Source organism: Aedes aegypti, chromosome 1, assembly GCF_002204515.2.
Source record: "Aedes aegypti strain LVP_AGWG chromosome 1, AaegL5.0 Primary Assembly, whole genome shotgun sequence".
NCBI classification, from domain to species: Eukaryota; Metazoa; Arthropoda; class Insecta; order Diptera; family Culicidae; genus Aedes; species Aedes aegypti.
In genome coordinates, this window is record NC_035107.1 from 80,683,888 (window position 1) to 80,708,696 (window position 24,809).

General features: G+C 39.9%; 1 protein-coding gene and 1 long non-coding RNA gene across 2 annotated transcripts in view; one reads left to right on the forward strand and one right to left on the reverse strand.

Annotated features, from left to right (window-relative positions):
* Nucleotides 1-24,809, forward strand: part of LOC5571316 (chaoptin) — a 276,580-nt gene that overhangs the window by 41,999 nt on the left and 209,772 nt on the right.
* The window catches only part of LOC110675470, a 69,781-nt gene that overhangs the window by 1,025 nt on the left and 43,947 nt on the right, over nucleotides 1-24,809 (reverse strand). The gene's annotated exons all lie outside the window — the stretch shown is intronic.

Consider the following 24,809-nt stretch of genomic DNA (forward strand, 5'->3'; position numbering starts at 1 on the left):
TGGAAAACGCCAATCTTTTGTGTTCAGCTCTCTATCTCTTCGTCACAATATTTCATGGAAAAGTGAACAAATTTTTCTAATGTGAAATCCTCCCAGCTACAACTTTGCCGAAGACCACTTTTTGATTGGACCTCAGGATAAATTGTTATTCATCATCATAAAGTTGGTTTGCATGTAGCATGCTTCACCAACTGTTCGGCAGGCAACAGTGGTGCTCCTGGCGGGAAGAATAGATCAAAGTAATCCAGGCTACTATGTTCTACAGCAAAACAGCAGTGTTGCTCTGAAAGTAATTGAATGATCATCTCAGCATGATTTAGACTTTGTTATCAATAATAACAAATTATCCTTACGTCTCATCGAAATGTGGTCTTCGGCAAAGTTGTAGCTGGGAAGTTTTCACATAAGATGAGTGTGTTCACTTTTCCATAGATTATTATGACGAGCAGTTAGAGGACTGAACACAAAAGGTTTGCCTTTCCCATAGTAATTTCCATACAAACTTCAAACAGCTTGTGCACAACCAAATTTCTTCCGAATCACTTAAAATTTTGGGAGGATCATTTTCATCATAATTGACATCGTTTAAGCATAGGGGAGCAAAAACTTCAAAATTTGCATCAGTCTAATGTGCATTCAAACTTATTAGAGCACAGTTATGTGGGGCAACAACATTGATTTATTTTAATTGTTCAATATTTTATTCATTATTGCAGCATTTGCAAGTTTCATATGTCAGTACTGGTTCCAAAGATGGTAACTATCAGGGAACAGGTAACTTTGTGAAATCAAATACTTTTATTCAGAAATTCTGTCAGATATTCCAGCAAAATTTGGGGAATTACTTGTATTGGTATTTATTAGAATATTATTGAAAAATATATTTAACAGAGTTTAGTGGAAAGATTCTGATGGAACTATTTAATTAACTAAGGAACTTGTTAAAAAGCGCTATCATAACCCATGAGGGGATAATAAGTGGAGCAGTTAAATAAATCTATAAGAAAAATTATGTTATTTTAATATGTTTTAAAAAACTATCTTGCCGTAGTTTTATGTTCAGAAATTTCACTACAAAATCTGCTGAATTTAATCAAATGTATGAAAAGTCAGTACATAAATATCTGCTGAAATGCACAATATTTCTTTGGTAATTCATCTGTTGCATTTCTTCAGATGGAGATTCGGAAACTCTTACTGAAATAATTTGGACAATTTGTTCTATTTTGTATTTCTACAATTGACCAATTGACTGATTGACCAACAAATCAATATCGAAATATGATCTGACAGATGGCGAAGAATGAAAATAATCAAAAATCCGGCAATTATTATCTAATCTTCGACCTTCAGATCTAAACACAGGGATGCTAGCCAATCGGCTATGCCTATCATTTGGAAGACTAAGGAAATAAGAGCATGATTCTCTTCGCTTTCTGAGACTACTTTTTGCTCTCAGAGGTTGTCCCGCCATTTTGCTGATGAATGTGTCTTGTTTCATGTCAAACAACTAATTTTGATCCTGTTTACATATTTTCAGATGTTGAGCTATAGCACAACAGATTCTTAAAAAAAAATGCGAGATGAGTATCTGGATGATTTTTTTTTGTGTTCGGGAAAACCACCGTGAAAAATATTTGATGTTTTGAAGTATATCCCGTTTCCTTTGTTTAGTAAATAACGTGTTACTTCATCTCTGTTGAAAGGTGATTTGTCATTCACAACTTGATCGCTAGGAAGGGTCTTGATTGACAGATTCCACTATTCATTCATTTTCTTTTTGAAAATGGTCGTTACTTCTTCAAACTAGAGAACAAAAGGAAAATGGGGTTTCGATCTACTTCGTCGCAAGCGCTATTATTCGTCGTATCAAACTTGAAATGTGCCACTATGACGTACTTACCTACAATTTAGATTCATTTTCCAAGTGTAAAAAATACCAAAAACGACTGTATTTCGATTAATAACTTCAGTTCAATTATCCACGTCGCATTTTTTCCACTGAAATCACATGGACGAAGACGTACCGAGCGAAATCTGATTAGCGATCGACTGAGCCACACCACCGCCCCACTATGTGACTGACTTCACCGAGCACTCATTCAGACTATAAAAAAGCCTTAGTGCGTTTTCACCGAAGGATTCCATTTCAATCACACGCCGTAAACCTTCACCTTCGGTGATGTTCGGCGTAGAAAACGATTCGTTTGAAACTTTAGGTGGCGAATACTGAATCACTTGCACCAGTATTCGCCATGTCTTTAATTTCGGTTCCGAAATTAGCCACCTACGTTCGTTTCATATGGAGGTTGTCAAATTCAGGAACACCATGGCAAAAATAGGTGAAAAGGAACAAACATGTAAAGAAAAATGATATTTTCTGAGCGAATTTTGAGGCTTCTGAAAATGTTTCCGTATCGTTTGAAAGCGATTTGGCCAACACTGAACAATTTTTGCCTATTTGTGTCGTAAAACGGTATATAATCTGGGAAGGCGTATACTAGCACTAATTCTCTTGACACTAATTTTAAAGGAAGCAATGAACTGAATTTCGGTTACAATCTCTTTAAAAGTTTACGAGAATCCTTAACAAGATTTCTAAAAAAAAAAATGTAGAATAGAAAATTCTTGGGAATCTATAGAAATAAATCTTTTGATTGAAACTTGACTGAGACGTGACTGAGACTAGACTGAGACTTGACTGAGACTTGACTGAGACTTGACTGAGACTGGACTGAGACTTGGCTGAGACTTGACTGAAACTTGACTGAGACTTGACTAAGACTTGACTAAGACTTGACTGAGACCTAACTGAGACTTGATTGAGACTTGACTAAGACTCGACTGAGACTTGACTGAGACTTGACCGAAACTTGACTAAGACTTCACTGAGACTTGACTGAGACTTGACTGAAACTTGACTAAGACTTCACAGAGACTTGACTGAGACTTGGCTAAGACTTGACACTAACTTGATGAAGACTTGACTAAGACTTGTCTAAGACTTGACTAAGACTTGACTTAGACATGGCTGAGACTTAACTAAGATTTCACTAATACTTGACTGAAACTTGACTGATACTTGACTGAGACTTGATTGAGACTTGACTGAGACTTGACTAAGACTTGACTAAGACTTGACTGAGACTTGACTGAGACTTGACTGAAACTTGACTAAGACTTTACAGAGACTTGACTGAGAGTTAACTAATACTTGACACTGACTTGATTAAGACTTGGCTAAGACTTGTCTAAGACTTGACTAAGACTTGACTAAGACATGGCTGAGACTTGACTAAGATTTCACTGATACTTGACTGAGACTTGACTAACACTTGACTGAGACTTGTCTGAGACTTGACTGAGATTTGACTGAGACTTGATTAAGACTTGACTAAGACTTGGCTGAGACTTGACTGAGACTTGACTGAGACTTGACTGAGACTTGACTAAGACTCGACTGAGACTTGACTGAGACTTGACCGAAACTTAACTAAGACTTCACTGAGACTTGACTGAGACTTGACTGAAACTTGACTAAGACTTCACAGAGACTTGACTGAGACTTGGGTAAGACTTGACACTAACTTGATGAAGACTTGACTAAGACTTGTCTAAGACTTGACTAAGACTTGACTTAGACATGGCTGAGACTTAACTAAGATTTCACTAATACTTGACTGAAACTTGACTGATACTTGACTGAGACTTGATTGAGACTTGACTGAGACTTGACTAAGACTTGACTAAGACTTGACTGAGACTTGACTGAGACTTGACTGAAACTTGACTAAGACTTTACAGAGACTTGACTGAGAGTTAACTAATACTTGACACTGACTTGATTAAGACTTGACTAAGACTTGTCTAAGACTTGACTAAGACTTGACTAAGACATGGCTGAGACTTGACTAAGATTTCACTGATACTTGACTGAGACTTGACTAACACTTGACTGAGACTTGTCTGAGACTTGACTGAGATTTGACTGAGACTTGATTAAGACTTGACTAAGACTTGGCTGAGACTTGACTGAGACTTGACTGAGACTTGACTGAGACTTGACTGAGACTTGACTGAGACTTGACTGAGACTTGACTGAGACTTGACTGAGACTTGACTGAAACTTGACTAAGACTTCACTGAGACTTGACTGAGACTTGACTAAAACTAAACTGAGACTTGACTGAGACTTGAATGAGACTTGACTAAGATTTGACTGAGACTTGGTTAACACTTGACTGAGACTTGTCTGAGACTTGACTGAGACTTGACTGAGACTTGATTAAGACTTGACCGTTTAAAAAATTTGCAAAACTGTTTTGTTTTGCTCAAATTAAGAACAATGGTAATGTAAATCTATCATTGTATTAGGGCAACTTCACCGGAGTTCCATTTTTGGTCAAAGTTCATGCCATAAATGGACCTGTCACAATTAAATAGGCTAGTAAAAATAGACCAAACCGCACGCACATGCATCGGTTGTTGTATATTTCTCGCTCCGAAGGAATTCCCGGCAGAGCTCCGAAGGAATTTTTTGGGAGAGTTTTCCGGAAGAACTGCTGAGAAATTTCCGGTGGAGCTCCAGAAAAATTACTGGAGGAAACATGAAGAAAATCTGAAGAAATTATCGGTGGAGCTCCGAAGGGCTTCCCGGAAGAAATCTGAAGAAATTCCTGGAGGATATTTAAAAAAAATCCTAGAGTAACACCGGAGGAATCGATCGAGGAAATACGGAGCGATTTCTAGAGGAACTCCGAAGACATTTCTGTAGGAACTCCAAGGCAATTGCTTGAGGAACTCTGGTGTGTCATGGAGAAACTATGGAAGAAACCTGAAGCAATTCCCAGCGAAACTCCGGAGGAACTTCCGAGAAACTGCTAGATGAAATCCAGAGAAATCGCTGGAAGAATTCTGGAGGAATTTCTGGAAGAAAACCGGAGGGAATCCAAGAGGAACTCGGAAGGAACTCCAGAGGAGTTCTAGGAGAAATGATTGAGAAATTCCCGTATCAACTCTGAAGGGTGTTCCTTCGAGGACTTCCCGAAGGAAATCTAGGGAAATTTTCGGAGTAATTCCAGAATAATTCCCAGTAAATCTCCGGAGGATTTCCGAGGAGTTTCTCGAGAAACTCTGAAAAATTCCTCGAGAAACTCCGATGAAATTCCTGGAGGAACTGTGGCGGAATTTCGAAGGAATTTTCGGTGGAGCTCCAAATGAATTTCCGGAGGAAATCAAAAGAAATTGCTTGGATGAACTCCGAAGAAATTCCATGAGGAACTCTGAAGCAATTCTTGGAGGACCTCCGAAAAAATTTATGAAGGAACTTCAAAGGATTTGTTGGAGCAAAATTTAGAAAGATTTCCATATGGAACTCTGAAGAATTCCTTCAACAGCTCTGAAAGAATTCCAGGAAAAAAATCCGAAAGCATTCCAGCAGAAACTCTAAAGCAATTCTTGAAGGAATGCCCGGAGTAACGGAGTTGCTCTGAAGGAATTCCCGGTGGAGCTCCGGATAAATTGCTGAAGAAATTTCGGAAGAATTGCTGGAGGACCTGCGGAGGAATTTATGGGGGAAATCCAGAAAAGCAATTCCAAAAGGAGCTATGAAGGAAATCCAAAGGAATCCCGGTGGATCTCTGGAGGAACTCCGGAGGATATGCTAGATAAAATTCATTTGGCACTCACCGCATCAAAACAAAGACGTCACCGTATATGGGACTAAACATTGTGACAGCATTGCTGTTCTGTCAAACACACAAGTCTTTGGTGGCGCTATCTATGCATTTCATAGCGGCCGTTTTGGATATTTTAATTATCCATTGCTGAAAGAATTCCGGAGGAATTTCTGAAGCAGTTCTGGCATACTTAGGAATTCTTGGGGTTTTGCGTATTCATCTTTGTGTAGTGGAACTCCTGGTCGAATTTATAGAGTAATTTCCGGAGGAATTACAACCTAGAAGACGGATTCCCGGGATCCCGAAAATTTCCTAGTAGCATTCCTGGAAGAACACATAGCAGGATTATTGGACCAACTCCGGTAGAAATCCTGGTGGAACTACCAGCGGGATTCTTGCAGCAACACGCAGGGAAATTCCTAGTGGAACTCCGGATGAATTTTGAAAGGAACTTCTGAGGAATTTCCGGTGAAACTCCTAAAGAATTCCCGAAGGAATTTCGAAAGAGTACAATGAACTCCAAAAACATTCCCAAAGAAATTTCGAGGCATTCGAGCTCCGAAGTAATTCTTGAGCAAAATCTCAGGAGGTATTGTTACTGGAATTCCCCTGAGGAAATGCACAGAGGAGTTTGTCGGATATCTTCGGAGGAATCCTCGATATTCCCGGAAGAATTCCTGGAAGAAATCCTTGAAGGAATTCTGGAGGAAATGCCAGAGGAGTTTCGAAATGAAATTCCCGGAGCAATTCCTGGACCTTGAAAGAATTGCTGTTGGAAATTCCCTGAGGAATTCCTGGAGAAAATCCTCGGAGGGGTTCTTGGGGATGTCTTTCAAGAAATCCTTGAAATCTCCGGAGGAATTCATTGGAATTCCTACTCCTGAAGAATTCTTGGCTAAAATCCCTGGAGGATTGCTTGAAGATTTCCCCAGAGGAATCGTTGAAATCTTCGGAGTAAATCTCCGGAGAAATTCCTGGTGTAAATCCCCAGCGAATACCTGGAGGAAGACTCCGGATGAGTTCTTTGAAAACATCCCAGAAAGAACTTCTGGAGAAAATCCCTGCAGGAAATTTCTGAAGGAAATCCCTGGAGGAATTCTTGGGGAAAAACCCCGGAGAAATTTATGGAAAAAATCTTCAGAGTAATTCTTGAAAGAAATCTGAGGAATTCCTGAGAAAAATACCAGTGGAATTCCTGGTGCAAACCTCCGGAGAAATTTAGAAAAGGTTAGAATCGCCACAACTCAGCAACGTATGGACTCCGTTTATTCTAAACTTCTAAAACTCTATGTATGGTGGGTAGTATATGATATTTTTGACATTCTTGATGTGGCATCTTGAACCACTTTCCTCTATCCTTGATGAACCCGAAAATATTACCCCATTCATTGCAACGCTGGCTGGCGCCTTCGATACTAAAGATAGCGAATACATACCCCCATGACACCGTTTCGACCAATCAGCTACAGAAACACACCGCAAAGCATATGCACAGCATAAATTTGTTGCTCACATGCAAACTTCACTTCCTGTGCGCTCGGGAAACTAACCATATCCGGCTGAGACACAAGGCAAGGGTTACCTACCTACCTACCTACTACGGCTAGATGAGGCTCCCCCAGGTCAGACCCAAAGGTTAAATTGTATGGTGCCAAGAGTTATGGCATTTCCTTTATAGGTGCGGTTGGTATCCAGCAACTCCCATAGTCCCTTGGTTTGTTGTATGTCTGGGAGTGGATACAAGACAACTCTAGTGTGTTCTGCTAGATTCTAGTAGTGGGCAACAGTTTTCCAACTGCGACTATGAATTTTATTACTTCACCCCAATACCTTCAGAGGGGGAGCGAGTCGATGAACCAGTCAGTGCCAGGAGTGGCGACACCGATGCACAATTAGGGTGGTTCAAATAACAAAAAAGTTTTAAAATCCAATCTTCCGTATCTTGCTACAATCTAAGAATGACAAAAGAGTCTTGCTAAATTTTCAGTCATTTAGGTTTTTGTTTAATAGTGGCCTAAAGACATTGAAAGTTTAAATGAAAAATTACTTGGAAATACTAAAACCATTTTTTAAACACCAGTACAATTATTTTATCCACGTTGATGATAAAATAAAACAAACCCCTATCGCTACAGATTTTATGAAATTTTTTGATGAATATATAAATTCTGTTTGTTTTTTTTTTCTGTTTGATTTTTAGAACAAGTTTATTTAGATTTAGATTTGTTTGATCTTGTTTATGACATTTTTCTAAATTTCTCCATTGCATTTTCCATGGAAATTTGGTACAATTCTATGTTTATAATTAAGATTGTAAGGGAGAGATGGGCAATGGAATATTCAAACTGTTTGTATAATTTGAACCACCCTAACGCCCGTTGGTGCGATTCCGGTTAAAAGATATAAAAGTCGTTCAGCCCAAGGAATTCGAACACGGGTGCAGGCGGAAAAAATAAAACCAGACTTCTTACTTGGAAAATCTCACTTCGGTGGAAAGTTCTTACGTTCGCAATCGCCCATCGGCATCGTTTTGAGGTGTGGGTGCGGGTGCGGAGCATAAGATAGAATTTACAAGATAAGCGCAAACAGAAAAGTGGGTTATCCGCGTGCACTTTATTTTTCTTTGGTAAATCGCACGAAGCCACCTAGTGCGATATTGGATCCGTTCGTTGATTGGGACTGCTGTGAAAATTCCTTTGCCCGATTCGAGCGAATTAGTTGCGCCTCTTGAACCTGCGTTTATTTCTTCTAGGAGAAATCGTGAAGCATTTTCATATATTGATGAGGAACACTATGCCATAGACATCACTTCATAATGTCTATGGCATAGATTTAACAGAGAAAGATAAATGTAAGGTTAACCTCATGATTTTAAATAATTTGTGGAATAAATCTTTCTGGTTGATGAATTCTGGACACGCGATTAGCATTTCAACTTCGGGTATCTAAACTGAAGGTATCAAATTGATCCATTTGAGAGGTTTCAAGCTTCTTGTCTTTGGCCCAGTTGAGGTTTATTCCTGGAGGACCCTAGGAGAAGAGAAGAAACTGGGAAGTGTTATGGTAATCGTAATCGTGGTTTTCACGAATCTCGTTGATTTCATGGATTTTAAGTTATTGTTGTTTTTGTGATTTCCGGTTCTATTAGATTTTCTTTTGTAGAATCTTATCCATCAATTTCTTCAGAAATATCTTTCAAAAGTTCAATAGGAATGTGTTTGACAATACTGCCGCAATTTACAAAAACTAATTGAAATCATAAAGATTCAGGATTTCTACATCAAATTTGTCACAAATTACGAATCAATCATTTGCTCTTGAGGGGACTACTGTTCTAGTAAAGTCTTCAAATTTTCATTCGGATTACGTCCATAAGTTCATTCCAAAGATTTCCCCAATATTTTTATGTTTTTGTCAAATTTCCCATATTTTTCACTTAAAAACTATCTACGGATTTTTTTAAACCATTTTTTTTGCGTCAAATTCTTACAAGATTTGTTTGAAAATTTTTGCAAAATCTGTATCAGATTCCTACAGAATATGTGTCAGATTCTTGCAAAAATGAATTTGCTCTGGAGATTCTAAAGAATTTTCTTTTCAAAATCAGATAAATTTCTTCAATTCTATTGAATCTTCCTAAAAAAAATTCAGTCGAATGCCCACTGAAAATTTAGTCGAATATTTCTTGAACGTTTAGACTGTTTTTCTCCTGGAAATTCAGTTCAAATCACCTGGGAAAACAGTCTACTTTTCCTGGAACATAAGTGAAATTTCCAATGATATTTAATAGAACTTCTATTGGAACTTGAATCGAATATCCCCTGGGAAATTTAGTTAAATTGCCTCTGGAAGTCAATTGTCAAATCATCCAAATCTCAGTCAAGTCTCAATCAAGTTTCAATCTAGTCTCAGTCAAGTCGCAGTCAAGTTTCAGTCAAGTTTTAATCAAGTTTAAGTTAAGTCTCAGTCAAGTCTCAATCAAGTCTCAATCAAGTCTCAATCAAGTCTCAATCAAGTCTCAATACCTACCTACCTACTACGGCTAGATGAGGCTCCCCCAGGTCAGACCCAAAGGTTAAATTGTATGGTGCCAAGAGTTATGGCATTTCCTTTATAGGTGCGGTTGGTATCCAGCAACTCCCATAGTCCCTTGGTTTGTTGTATGTCTGGGAGTGGATACAAGACAACTCTAGTGTGTTCTGCTAGATTCTAGTAGTGGGCAACAGTTTTCCAACTGCGACTATGAATTTTATTACTTCACCCCAATACCTTCAGAGGGGGAGCGAGTCGATGAACCAGTCAGTGCCAGGAGTGGCGACACCGATGCACAATTAGGGTGGTTCAAATAACAAAAAAGTTTTAAAATCCAATCTTCCGTATCTTGCTACAATCTAAGAATGACAAAAGAGTCTTGCTAAATTTTCAGTCATTTAGGTTTTTGTTTAATAGTGGCCTAAAGACATTGAAAGTTTAAATGAAAAATTACTTGGAAATACTAAAACCATTTTTTAAACACCAGTACAATTATTTTATCCACGTTGATGATAAAATAAAACAAACCCCTATCGCTACAGATTTTATGAAATTTTTTGATGAATATATAAATTCTGTTTGTTTTTTTTCTGTTTGATTTTTAGAACAAGTTTATTTAGATTTAGATTTGTTTGATCTTGTTTATGACATTTTTCTAAATTTCTCCATTGCATTTTCCATGGAAATTTGGTACAATTCTATGTTTATAATTAAGATTGTAAGGGAGAGATGGGCAATGGAATATTCAAACTGTTTGTATAATTTGAACCACCCTAACGCCCGTTGGTGCGATTCCGGTTAAAAGATATAAAAGTCGTTCAGCCCAAGGAATTCGAACACGGGTGCAGGCGGAAAAAATAAAACCAGACTTCTTACTTGGAAAATCTCACTTCGGTGGAAAGTTCTTACGTTCGCAATCGCCCATCGGCATCGTTTTGAGGTGTGGGTGCGGGTGCGGAGCATAAGATAGAATTTACAAGATAAGCGCAAACAGAAAAGTGGGTTATCCGCGTGCACTTTATTTTTCTTTGGTAAATCGCACGAAGCCACCTAGTGCGATATTGGATCCGTTCGTTGATTGGGACTGCTGTGAAAATTCCTTTGCCCGATTCGAGCGAATTAGTTGCGCCTCTTGAACCTGCGTTTATTTCTTCTAGGAGAAATCGTGAAGCATTTTCATATATTGATGAGGAACACTATGCCATAGACATCACTTCATAATGTCTATGGCATAGATTTAACAGAGAAAGATAAATGTAAGGTTAACCTCATGATTTTAAATAATTTGTGGAATAAATCTTTCTGGTTGATGAATTCTGGACACGCGATTAGCATTTCAACTTCGGGTATCTAAACTGAAGGTATCAAATTGATCCATTTGAGAGGTTTCAAGCTTCTTGTCTTTGGCCCAGTTGAGGTTTATTCCTGGAGGACCCTAGGAGAAGAGAAGAAACTGGGAAGTGTTATGGTAATCGTAATCGTGGTTTTCACGAATCTCGTTGATTTCATGGATTTTAAGTTATTGTTGTTTTTGTGATTTCCGGTTCTATTAGATTTTCTTTTGTAGAATCTTATCCATCAATTTCTTCAGAAATATCTTTCAAAAGTTCAATAGGAATGTGTTTGACAATACTGCCGCAATTTACAAAAACTAATTGAAATCATAAAGATTCAGGATTTCTACATCAAATTTGTCACAAATTACGAATCAATCATTTGCTCTTGAGGGGACTACTGTTCTAGTAAAGTCTTCAAATTTTCATTCGGATTACGTCCATAAGTTCATTCCAAAGATTTCCCCAATATTTTTATGTTTTTGTCAAATTTCCCATATTTTTCACTTAAAAACTATCTACGGATTTTTTTAAACCATTTTTTTTGCGTCAAATTCTTACAAGATTTGTTTGAAAATTTTTGCAAAATCTGTATCAGATTCCTACAGAATATGTGTCAGATTCTTGCAAAAATGAATTTGCTCTGGAGATTCTAAAGAATTTTCTTTTCAAAATCAGATAAATTTCTTCAATTCTATTGAATCTTCCTAAAAAAAATTCAGTCGAATGCCCACTGAAAATTTAGTCGAATATTTCTTGAACGTTTAGACTGTTTTTCTCCTGGAAATTCAGTTCAAATCACCTGGGAAAACAGTCTACTTTTCCTGGAACATAAGTGAAATTTCCAATGATATTTAATAGAACTTCTATTGGAACTTGAATCGAATATCCCCTGGGAAATTTAGTTAAATTGCCTCTGGAAGTCAATTGTCAAATCATCCAAATCTCAGTCAAGTCTCAATCAAGTTTCAATCTAGTCTCAGTCAAGTCGCAGTCAAGTTTCAGTCAAGTTTTAATCAAGTTTAAGTTAAGTCTCAGTCAAGTCTCAATCAAGTCTCAATCAAGTCTCAATCAAGTCTCAATCAAGTCTCAATCAAGTCTCAATCAAGTCTCAATCAAGTCTCAATCAAGTCTCAATCAAGTCTCAATCAAGTCTCAGTCAAGCCACAGTCTAGTCTCAATCAAGTCTCAGGAAAGTCTCAGTCAAGTCTCAGTCAAGTCTCAGTCAAGTCTCAGTCTAGTCTCAGTCAAATCTCATCAAGTCTTAGTCAAGTCTTTGTCAAGTCTCAGTCAAGTCTCAGTCAAGTCTCAGTCAAGTTTCAGTCAAGTCTCAGTCAAGTCTCAGTCAAGTCTTAGTCAAGTCTCAATTTAGTCTCAGTCTAGTCTCAGCCAAGTCTCAGTCAAGTATCAGTCTAGTCTCAGTCAAATCTCATCAAGTCTTAGTCGAGTCTCAGTCAAGTCTCAGATCCCAGTTTATATTTGCTATTTGTAAACAAATGAGATGAAAATTAAAATCGTTGCGACTTTTGTACCGGTAGTTTCGTAATAAACCACGAACATATTCCACAATTGTCAACCTAACGAGTGCCAAATATTTATCAGGAACGCGAACATTCTGTGGTTAGGTTTGTACGCCAAATATTGTTTCGAACATCAATTGATTTGGCAAATGGTCCATGGGCTCACAAAATGCTGGTGGATTGCATGAGTAATGGAACACTCCTTAACAACACTGTGGATGTGGAAAGTGAACTGGAACATTCGGCTGCCGAAGGCTTTTTGTGAGCTGCTCTGCTATAGGACGTCCGGAAAAAAAGGCATCACATCCGAACAGTTAAAATCGCCAACGAGTTTGTGAAGCGAAATCTTCGTTCAAAGTCAAACATTGCTAGGTTCTGCAAAATCAGGATGAAGGCTTGTAGGTATATTTTGGAATATCTAACAGCTCCGGCAGATTGATTGTGTCGGGACACAATATGGGAACTTACTGAAATCTCGCCAAGAATGTCATCGATACGATGGCAAGGTTCCAAAGAGCAGTGTCTTCAATTTCAACTTTTTCAAAAATAAAACTTTTTTTTATAATTTCACTAGAAAAAATCACCGATCGCCATGAGACGCGTTGACTAACATGAAGAAAGTGACTGTTAGATTTGTGTAACGCCCTGAGAATACAAATTCTTGCATAATACTCACGTTTTCATCATGAAACATAAATTTTTATGAATTCACGACTTTTTGTTCATGAATCCGGTTCTATTAGATTTTCTTTTGTAGAATCTTATCCATCAATTTCTTCAGAAATATCTTTCAAAAGTTCAATAGGAATGTGTTTGACAATACTGCCGCAATTTACAAAAACTAATTGAAATCATAAAGATTCAGGATTTCTACATCAAATTTGTCACAAATTACGAATCAATCATTTGCTCTTGAGGGGACTACTGTTCTAGTAAAGTCTTCAAATTTTCATTCGGATTACGTCCATAAGTTCATTCCAAAGATTTCCCCAATATTTTTATGTTTTTGTCAAATTTCCCATATTTTTCACTTAAAAACTATCTACGGATTTTTTTAAACCATTTTTTTTGCGTCAAATTCTTACAAGATTTGTTTGAAAATTTTTGCAAAATCTGTATCAGATTCCTACAGAATATGTGTCAGATTCTTGCAAAAATGAATTTGCTCTGGAGATTCTAAAGAATTTTCTTTTCAAAATCAGATAAATTTCTTCAATTCTATTGAATCTTCCTAAAAAAAATTCAGTCGAATGCCCACTGAAAATTTAGTCGAATATTTCTTGAACGTTTAGACTGTTTTTCTCCTGGAAATTCAGTTCAAATCACCTGGGAAAACAGTCTACTTTTCCTGGAACATAAGTGAAATTTCCAATGATATTTAATAGAACTTCTATTGGAACTTGAATCGAATATCCCCTGGGAAATTTAGTTAAATTGCCTCTGGAAGTCAATTGTCAAATCATCCAAATCTCAGTCAAGTCTCAATCAAGTTTCAATCTAGTCTCAGTCAAGTCGCAGTCAAGTTTCAGTCAAGTTTTAATCAAGTTTAAGTTAAGTCTCAGTCAAGTCTCAATCAAGTCTCAATCAAGTCTCAATCAAGTCTCAATCAAGTCTCAATCAAGTCTCAATCAAGTCTCAATCAAGTCTCAATCAAGTCTCAATCAAGTCTCAATCAAGTCTCAATCAAGTCTCAGTCAAGCCACAGTCTAGTCTCAATCAAGTCTCAGGAAAGTCTCAGTCAAGTCTCAGTCAAGTCTCAGTCTAGTCTCAGTCAAATCTCATCAAGTCTTAGTCAAGTCTTTGTCAAGTCTCAGTCAAGTCTCAGTCAAGTCTCAGTCAAGTTTCAGTCAAGTCTCAGTCAAGTCTCAGTCAAGTCTTAGTCAAGTCTCAATTTAGTCTCAGTCTAGTCTCAGCCAAGTCTCAGTCAAGTATCAGTCTAGTCTCAGTCAAATCTCATCAAGTCTTAGTCAAGTCTCAGTCAAGTCTCAGATCCCAGTTTATATTTGCTATTTGTAAACAAATGAGATGAAAATTAAAATCGTTGCGACTTTTGTACCGGTAGTTTCGTAATAAACCACGAACATATTCCACAATTGTCAACCTAACGAGTGCCAAATATTTATCAGGAACGCGAACATTCTGTGGTTAGGTTTGTACGCCAAATATTGTTTCGAACATCAATTGATTTGGCAAATGGTCCATGGGCTCACAAAATGCTGGTGGATTGCATGAGTAATGGAACACTCCTTAACAACACTGTGGATGTGGAAAGTGAACTGGAACATTCGGCTGCCGAAGGCTTTTTGTGAGCTGCTCTGCTATAGGACATCCGGAAAAAAAGGCATCACATCCGAACAGTTAAAATCGCCAACGAGTTTGTGAAGCGAAATCTTCGTTCAAAGTCAAACATTGCTAGGTTCTGCAAAATCAGGATGAAGGCTTGTAGGTATATTTTGGAATATCTAACAGCTCCGGCAGATTGATTGTGTCGGGACACAATATGGGTACTTACTGAAATCTCGCCAAGAATGTCATCGATACGATGGCAAGGTTCCAAAGAGCAGTGTCTTCAATTTCAACTTTTTCAAAAATAAAACTTTTTTTTATAATTTCACTAGAAAAAATCACCGATCGCCATGAGACGCGTTGACTAACATGAAGAAAGTGACTGTTAGATTTGTGTAACGCCCTGAGAATACAAATTCTTGCATAATACTCACGTTTTCATCATGAAACATAAATTTTTATGAATTCACGACTTTTTGTTCATGAATCCGGCAACCGATTTTTTTTCCGTGCAGGCCTGGTAGCGACTGAGCGTCTGAAAAATTGAAACTGTAGATATTTTATTTTTTGTCAAAAAAGACACCAAGCAGAAGCCCTTAGGAGTTAAGTTAAGTTCAGTTTGAGCTTTTGGAATTGCGGATTGAATCTTTGATATTCTTGTAAAAACCTTTAAGATAACGATAGTAATCTTTGGAATTAGTAATAGTAATTTCAAAGGCGATTGTATTTTCGTGTGATTTGTTGTGATTTTCGACGAAGGTTATCGTAATACGCAAACTCTTGGGTGAGGAAGTAGTGTGCGTATGTTGCTGAGTCTGTTTGGTGAACGATTTGGTCCCTCAATTTTTTCAACTCTTGATTGAGCATTCGCACTCTGTGGAAAGTGTCTTGAATCTCGATATTCAGCCAGCATTTCTGGAACTTGGACACGGACGTGGATAGCTTTCGATTGTAGGGACTCCTTGATGCAATCAGTTCATGCGTACACCGAAGCGAGTGGACAATATGCTGTGGTGTGATCCCGGATCGCCGACATTTAAGCAGGAGTTCCTTGCGGTTTTGCATGTTGCCCAACTTTGTGTTGTTGTTAGCATAGCTTTTCATGAGTTGGACTGTTTGTATACCATATCATTCACTGATCGTTCTATAGTTGTGTGAGACTCCTATGTCTGTGTTGCTGTGTATTATTCTCTTTATGCTGGGAGTCAGACCATGGATGTATGGGATTGATCGATAGATGGTGGGTTTCGGTGGGTTGTCTGTACGAGGTGGTTGATGCAAAAGTCGGTTGATGAGAGTGCAGACATAACCAGAATCATATTGACACTTCACAAACACATACACACACCACCACCCAAACTACACCGAATATGCATACCCCACAGTGATTAGCAGATGGCAATAGACAACAGGCACAGTGTTGTATTTCGCCAAATTTTCTAGTGTAAAATTCTTGTTCCGTACCACCCACCCACCATCCGATATAGGGTGCTGGTGATGAAGTAAGCTAGTCCAACCCAATTGTACTACAAAACCAAATCCTAATAGCTATTATGACCCTACAGTAAGACCCGTGCGATACCCAATCGAGACAAACACCGTGTGCGCTACACGAATAAACGACAAGTTGATTCATATCGAGTGAGTAGAAGAAACACAAATCCATGTAACACGACACTACTTTTTTTAATTTACACAATAAACAACAGGCACTGAAGAAGATTCCAACAACTGGATCGAAACGTTGGCAATGATTTAAAATAATCAACGCTTAATTCGTGACTGAAAGCCGAAATCCAATTATCATCATCAAAATCCAGTCAATCTTTGTTAACATCAGCAATGGCAACTAACTCACGCACATCATTTTACACAGAAATCAGTGAACGATATGGTATACAAACAGTCCAACTCATGAAAAGCTATAACAACAACACAAAGTTGGGCAACATGCAAAGCCGCAAGGAATTCCTGCTTAAATGTCGGCGATCCGGGATCACACCACACCTCACCCAAGAGTTTGCGTATTACGATAACCTTCGTAATTTCAAAGACTCTCATCGGAATCTTGGGATAAATATTTCAATTCTATGAACTCAAGGACTCCCATCAGAAACTCAAATCATCACTGAATTCCTAAAGATATCATCCGCCGCCCGCTAGTTTCATTCAACAAATTGTATCAAAATCTCGAAATCCTGGAGTCCTAAATTAAACCGGCTGTTAAAAAATCCCACAGCTTCTTAATTTGACCGTATTTCTACCAAAATCTAAGTAATCCTATTGGTTGAGATTCTAGAAGTTATAGTATCCCAGGTTTGAAGTTTTAATACCCCTCAGAAGAGTGTTCCTAGAACACTGAGCTATGTAGCAAGATTTGTTCCAGTTGACTTCCACCTTAAATTTGCCATTCACCAGCCGGTGTTGTAGGTGGGCTTGTCCTCGCCATCTGTTCAAAAATGTAGCCAAGCTCCATAAACCTTCCTCTACTAACACAAAACAGCTGGCGACACAGTGTTGACGACGAACACGTTGACGCCAAACATGCCTGCCGTACAAGGTGCTGCTCTCTATATATGGTCACAGATCTTGCACTGAGATGCCTCTATGCCGTTTTATATGATTATTCCGGACTGCAGTGTATCATCCAGCTTCCAGAGCGCATCGTCAGCTTAGTTTGCAGTGCATTCTAGGAGGATGACGCTCGCTATTGGAGAGCGTATCCCACGAATGGACACCTTACTGCTAACTAACCATGCCACTATGGGCGGTTTTCGTGTAGTCTGGTGGGCAAAAATATTTTTGTGAGCCTGTGTCATTAATTTGAGATTTGTAAAAAAAAACAGCTTACGAAACAAACTTTTGAATAGGGCTTCAGTCAACCAGAGTGAAAGTATAGCTATTCGCGTTATGTGCAAAATTTCAGTGTAAGATGTCGTCAATAGGCCTTATACGTAAGAAACTGAAGGCGATATTGTTTTTCCACGAACCGTGGTAAAGTCATTTAGTTCAATTTTAAAAAGTGGTCGAGTTTGTTTTTGGCCACCTGATTGCTCATAGTGCGATTCTGTGCTCTTGTACAGCGTGTGGGTGCTGCCGGCAAGATTCTACGAAACTGCAGTCCGATTTGGCCTATGGTGCGGTGGTGTCATGAGAGATCAGGCGAGTTTTAAATTGTTTGTAAAAGCATTTTAGAAGCAGCTACCACCTACTGTTGCGCCGATGAAGAACGCTTAATTGCATTTAGAGCTTGTTGAGTAATTTACTCTAGATTGGAATGAGGGTTGCTCGTTTCGTGTTCCATCCAGCTTCCCGCTCTCTGGGATCACGTCGAACGCGAGCCCGCCAAATATGGTGCTTCAATTAAGGCGTGCTGTACACAGCCAAAAATAAATAGTAATGTGAGGTCATTTTACTGTACTACAGTCCCATCGCAAATATGGTGTACAACTGCATCTTCTGAAAGTATGAAACCAGTCGGTGACTGCCAAGAATCGGGGTCTGGCAATCGATATAATCGAGAAGCTCACAACAAAAATATAGAAGCTTGACCGAGATTAGAACGAATTATGCCCTTAATTCCCCTATATAGCCATAAATTACGTCAGCCAATATTCATTTATGTTTTTACTGTGTACGACCCGACACGAGTTCTCAATTGAAAACAAAAGAGTAAATGAAACTTGAGGCTAATCATAAAGACAGAGTTCTTCCATCCCACAGTTACGATATTTAATCAAAGAATTACTTTCAATCGCCTCGGCTGGACCATATTTGAGAGGAGGAAAAAAACAATCGTTGCACTCTTTTCATTCCGGGAACTGTAAACAAAAACCTTACTTCAATGTAGGACTGCTCGGAGAGAAGTTCAATGGGGATTCCGGCGGAGGCAAAAGCGATGAGTGGTCGGTCGATGGTGGTTTCTTTTTCGCTTTACTCAATCGCAGTTCGTAGAACATCACTCAGTTCCTACGAACATAAGCAAACAAACCGTTCAATCAATCAGGGGTGCCGTTGCAGTCTTTCGAGGTTATGCAATCGTCAATAGGATGTTTAAAAGTAGTTATGTTAATCATTAATACCCAACTCGGCCTTGGACGGGGTACTTTAAGAAACATTGATATTTTTATAACCTACGAATTCCATAAAGTGTATCACTAAAATATGTTTTTTTTTTTTCACAATTAGTTTATCACATAAAAAGGTCTGGTGTACTAAATTTACATCAATACTGTTCTTCGTCAGTTACATGGAAAACAAATAATTTCGTATTTTTAAAAGTAGCCTAAGAACTCTTATTTTTATTATTGCCAGAAAAAGGTAACCAGAAAATTGAAGTGTGAAAAAATTATAAAAAGATACGTTTATTGAAAATTATTAGAAAACAGGAAAACAAGATATATGAATTTCCGAATATTGCCCAAAACGTGCTAAGATCGATTTTAGTTAACAAAAAACAACAATTCGCTAAAACTTCGATTTACGAAGTCTTTTTTTACGTAAATTCAATTAAACTCCAGAATATCCTGGATAATTGGTTGGTAAATGGCTGGGCATGGCGTACCATTGGTACCTCGCGTACCTGAAGGAATAAAATAGACCCCTCTGTGCGGTCCTTAGCCTCTTGCCCAGCAACTCCTATCCCTACCTCCTCGCGGTACTGGCCGGGGTACGAGCAACCTTAGGGAAGATCGGGTAACCAACCCCCGGTGGGAACTTTGGTCGTATGCTGACAGGGAAGGGGGGGTTTGCTTTTGCTTTTGCTTCTGTAAACCTTGAGCGTCTGTACTCCTTGTTAGGAGCGGCTCACAACAGCGTCTGTTCCCCATGTCAGGGGCGGCTGATCATCGTCCGAGTGCCAGAGAAGGACTCTAAGCTAAACTGCGCACTATGGCCCTCCGAACATTTAGGGGGAATGGTCCTCCGGAAATCTAGGGGGTTGGTGTCAGGCCCTGCAAGCCAGCCGTAAAAACACATCAGCACAGGAACGTCAACGAGAGAATACGGACCGGAACAATCGGCAAAGACCACAGCGACGGAAATGGACTAGCGATTGGAAACTCGGTACGTGGAACTGCAAATCTCTCAACTTCATCGGAAGCACACGCATACTCTCCGATGTACTGAAGATCCGCGGTTTCGACATCGTAGCGCTGCAGGAGGTGTGCTGGACAGGTTCGATGGTGCGAACGTTTAGAGGTAATCATACCATCTACCAGAGCTGCGGCAACACACGTGAGCTGGGAACAGCTTTTATAGTGATGGGTGATATGCAAAGGCGTGTGATCGGGTGGTGGCCGATCAACGAAAGAATGTGCAAGTTGAGGCTCAAAGGCCGGTTCTTCAACTTCAGCATCATAAACGTGCATAGCCCTCACTCCGGAAGCACTGATGATGACAAGGACGCATTTTACGCGCAGCTCGAACGCGAGTACGATCGCTGCCCAAGCCACGACGTCAAGATCATCATAGGTGATTTGAACGCTCAGGTTGGCCAGGAGGAGGAGTTCAGACCGACGATTGGAAGGTTCAGCGCCCACCGGCTGACGAACGAGAACGGCCTACGACTGATAGATTTTGCCGCCTCCAAGAACATGGCCATTCGCAGCACCTACTTCCAGCACAGCCTCCCGTATCGATACACCTGGAGATCACCACTGCAGACGGAATCACAAATCGACCACGTTTTGATCGATGGACGACACTTCTCCGATATTACCGACGTCAGAACCTATCGTGGCGCTAACATCGACTCTGATCACTATCTAGTGATGGTGAAACTGCGCCAAAAACTATCCGTCATCAACAATGTACGGTATCGACGCCCGCCTCGGTATAACCTAGCGCGACTGGCCCAACCGAACGTCGCTGCCGCATACGCGCAGCATCTCGAGGTAGCGTTGCCGGAAGAGGGCGAGCTTGACGAAGCCCCTCTTGAGGACTGCTGGAGCAACATAAAAGCAGCCATCAACAACGCAGCCGAGAGCATCGTCGGGTACGTGGAAACGAGGACATGTAACGATTGGTTCGACGAAGAATGCAGGCAGGTTTTGGAGGAGAAGGATGCAGCGCGGGCTGCAATGCTGCAGCAAGGAACGCGACAAAACGTGGAGCGATATAAAAGAAAACGGAAGCAGCAAACCCGCCTATTCCGGGACAAAAAGCGCCGCCTGGAAGAAGCGGAATGTGAAGAAATGGAACAGCTGCATCGTTCTCAAGAAACGCGAAAGTTCTACGAGAAGCTCAACGCATCCCGAAAAGGCTTCGTGCCGCGAGCCGAAATGTGTAGGGATAAGGACGGAAGCATCTTGACGGACGGACGTGAGGTGATTGAAAGGTGGAAGCAGCACTACGATGAACACCTGAATGGCACGAGGAACACAGGTGACGAGGGTCACGACAGCGGAGGAAGTGACTACGTCAGCACGGCGGATGAAGGAAACCAACCTGCCCCCACATTGAGGGAAGTTAAGGATGCCATCAGCCAGCTCAAGAATAATAAGGCCGCTGGTAAAGATGGTATTGGAGCTGAACTCATCAAAATGGGCCCGGAGAGGTTGGCCGCCTGTCTGCACCGGCTGATTGTCAGAATCTGGGAAACCGAACAGCTGCCGGAGGAGTGGAAGCAAGGGGTCATATGCCCCATCTACAAGAAGGGCGACAAACTGGAATGTGAAAACTATCGTGCGATCACTATCCTGAATGCCGCCTACAAAGTGCTATCCCAGATTATCTTCCGTCGTCTATCACCAATAACAAATGAGTTTGTGGGAAGTTATCAAGCTGGTTTCATCAACGACCGCTCGACAACGGACCAAATCTTCACTGTACGGCAAATCCTCCAGAAATGCCGTGAATACCAAGTCCCAACGCATCACCTGTTCATCGATTTCAAAGCGGCTTATGATAGCATCGACCGCGAAGAGCTATGTAAAATCATGGACGAGTACAGCTTTCCCGGGAAGCTCACAAGACTAATAAGAGCAACGATGGACGGTGTGCAGAATAACGTGAAGATTTCGGGCGAACATTCCAGTTCGTTCGAATCCCGCCGGGGACTTCGACAGGGTGATGGACTTTCGTGCCTGCTGTTCAACATCGCGCTAGAAGGTGTCATGCGGAGAGCCGGGTTCAATAACCGAGGTACGATTTTCACAAGATCCAGCCAATTTGTTTGCTTTGCGGATGATATGGATGTTGTCGGCAGAACATTTGGAACGGTGGCAGACCTCTACACCCGCCTGAAACGTGAAGCAACAAAAATCGGCCTGGTGGTGAATGCGTCAAAAACAAAGTACATGCTGATAGGCGGAACCGAGCGCGACAGAGCCCGCCTGGGAAGCAGTGTTACGATAGACGGGGATACTTTTGAGGTGGTTGATGAGTTCGTCTACCTCGGATCCTTGTTAACGGCTGATAACAACGTTAGTCGTGAAATACGGAGACGCATCAACAGTGGAAGTCGCGCCTACTATGGGCTCCAGAAGAAGCTGCGGTCGAGAAAGATTCATCCCCGCACCAAATGTACCATGTACAAAACGCTTATAAGACCGGTGGTCCTCTATGGACATGAAGCATGGACCATGCTGGAAGAGGACCTGCAAGCACTTGGAGTGTTCGAACGAAGGGTGCTTAGGACGATCTTTGGCGGAGTGCAGGAGAACGGTGTGTGGCGGCGGAGAATGAACCACGAGCTCGCTAGGCTCTACGGCGAACCAAGTATCCAGAAGGTTGCGAAAGCCGGAAGGGTGCGCTGGGCAGGGCATGTTGCAAGACTACCGGACAACAATCCTGCAAAGATGGTGTTCGCGTCGAATCCGGTTGGCACAAGAAGGCGGGGAGCACAGCGAGCGAGGTGGCTTGATCAGGTGCAACAAGATCTGGAGAACGTGGGCCAAAATCGAGGTTGGAGAGACACAGCCTTGGACCGAGTAAATTGGCGTAACATCGTTAACGAGGTTTTATCAAATTAATTGATGTAACACCAACTAAATAAATAAATAAAATAATCCTGGATAATTGTTTCCAATTCTACAAGCGTGATGCAATATGTTGATATGATTTTATTGTTGTGTTGTTGTGTTATAATAAAGAAATATTTAAGACATCCAAGAACTTCCTTCACTAACTTAATAAATAATATAGTGGACGATTACACAGCGTAACAAAAATGACTTTTTTGCGTGTCTCAAGGATCAAATTATGTATCTCTAGTAGATTTGGGGTTACTGTATCTGATGTCGTTCTCAGAAATGTTCCAGCACGTCACAATTTTTAGCTACAGGTCGCCAAAGCTGTATAGAACACTGTGTTAATTGATGTTGACATGAAATTTAAAGTATGATTTATCAAACTTTTTGTGATCTAACCCACCAAACATGCAATATATGACTTTAGCTTTCATTCAGATATAATTTGATTGAAACTGCACGATAAAATTTAGATTAGATCGTTTATTCCAACATGCTTAGATTGCAAGCAAATTCTTCATTTCTTTTATATAGCAAAATACAATACTTTTCGAAACCTTCAAAATAGTTATTTATGCAACAAGTTGCAAAATGATGATTTTTTCAGCACGAGTCGTTCATTTATCCAACGAGGCTCGACGAGTTGGATAAATACGACGAGTGCTGAAAAATTCGAGTTTTGCAGCGAGTTGCATACAACATTTTTTGCTATTACGAAAGAACCGTTCAATCAGGTTGTTTCTAGGATCACAAACATATTTCAAAAGAACCCACGTGGCCATCTATGCGTCGTACAGGCTCAATATTATATTCAATCAGGTAGGCTGTGATACATACATTCTACATGACTGTCACACATTTTCACGCTTTATCGATAGAAGCGTGGAGGTGATCAAGATTTAACAGCTACTCAAGGACAGACCAGGTAAGATGCTGCATGCAATTTCAAACCAAATTGTACACTCACTATTCATGTGCTAAGTTGTCTGCACGCATCGGATTTTTTGGGAATTAACTAGATCATCGTTTCCAGAACTTGGCTTTCGTGACCCCCCGACCTCTCGTCGCCTCGCTCGTTTTATCAATAAAAAGTGAACTGGTGAGACGTTAGGGGGTTGCGAACTTCAAGTTTGGGAAGCAATGAACTAGATAACTCAACTACCTCATCTTCGTCTTGCTAGATGACCCGATGCCGAATCTGAATCACGCACACGAATGGTACTCGGATCGTCCAATGGCAAGTAGTTTGTCATTGCTAAATACAAAACAATTCGAAGGATAGCTGTATAAGACATTCAGATATTTAGTTGGCGATTCTCAAAACAGCGTTACTTTTCAGTACCCAAAACAATGCTGAAAAGTAGCACTTTTCATTTCTGTTTTTTTTTTTGTTAGGAAAAGTAGGCCGTTATGTTGCTCATTTAATTGATGAAAAGTAGGGTAATAAGCAACGGAATTGCAAAAAATAACTTTTTAGTATCGGAAGCATTATGAACTTTGTTGATAATAATTGCTATACACATGAGTTTGAATTATGTGGCAAATTAACGATCAACGCTCCGTCATCGTAATCAACGTCATCATCAAAACTTAAAAAGCAGTTTTTCTGTTCAAAACTAAAAATTATTCCATGAAAATATGTTCACTGTCTTTCGGTTGGAGAACAGAATACATTGAACACATTATCCTGTAAATTTACTTGGTTTTGAACGAAAAAACTGCTTTTGAAAATTCCGAAATCAATGACGGATCCTGCCCCCTTAAACGAATAAATTGCCGTACAAGTGTGAAAGCTTTGCAAATTTTGCATTTTTAACAGTCAATATCTCAAAAACTAGACGTGCTATGATATTTTTAAAAACGGCAATGGATTCAGCAACCCTTAATTTAGTAAATAGTGGTGTTTTGGTGCTTAAGACAAAAACGTGTGTCGCAGTGTTATTGATGTAGTACATGCTCTTAGTAATTCAACGAAGTTTAATAAAATCT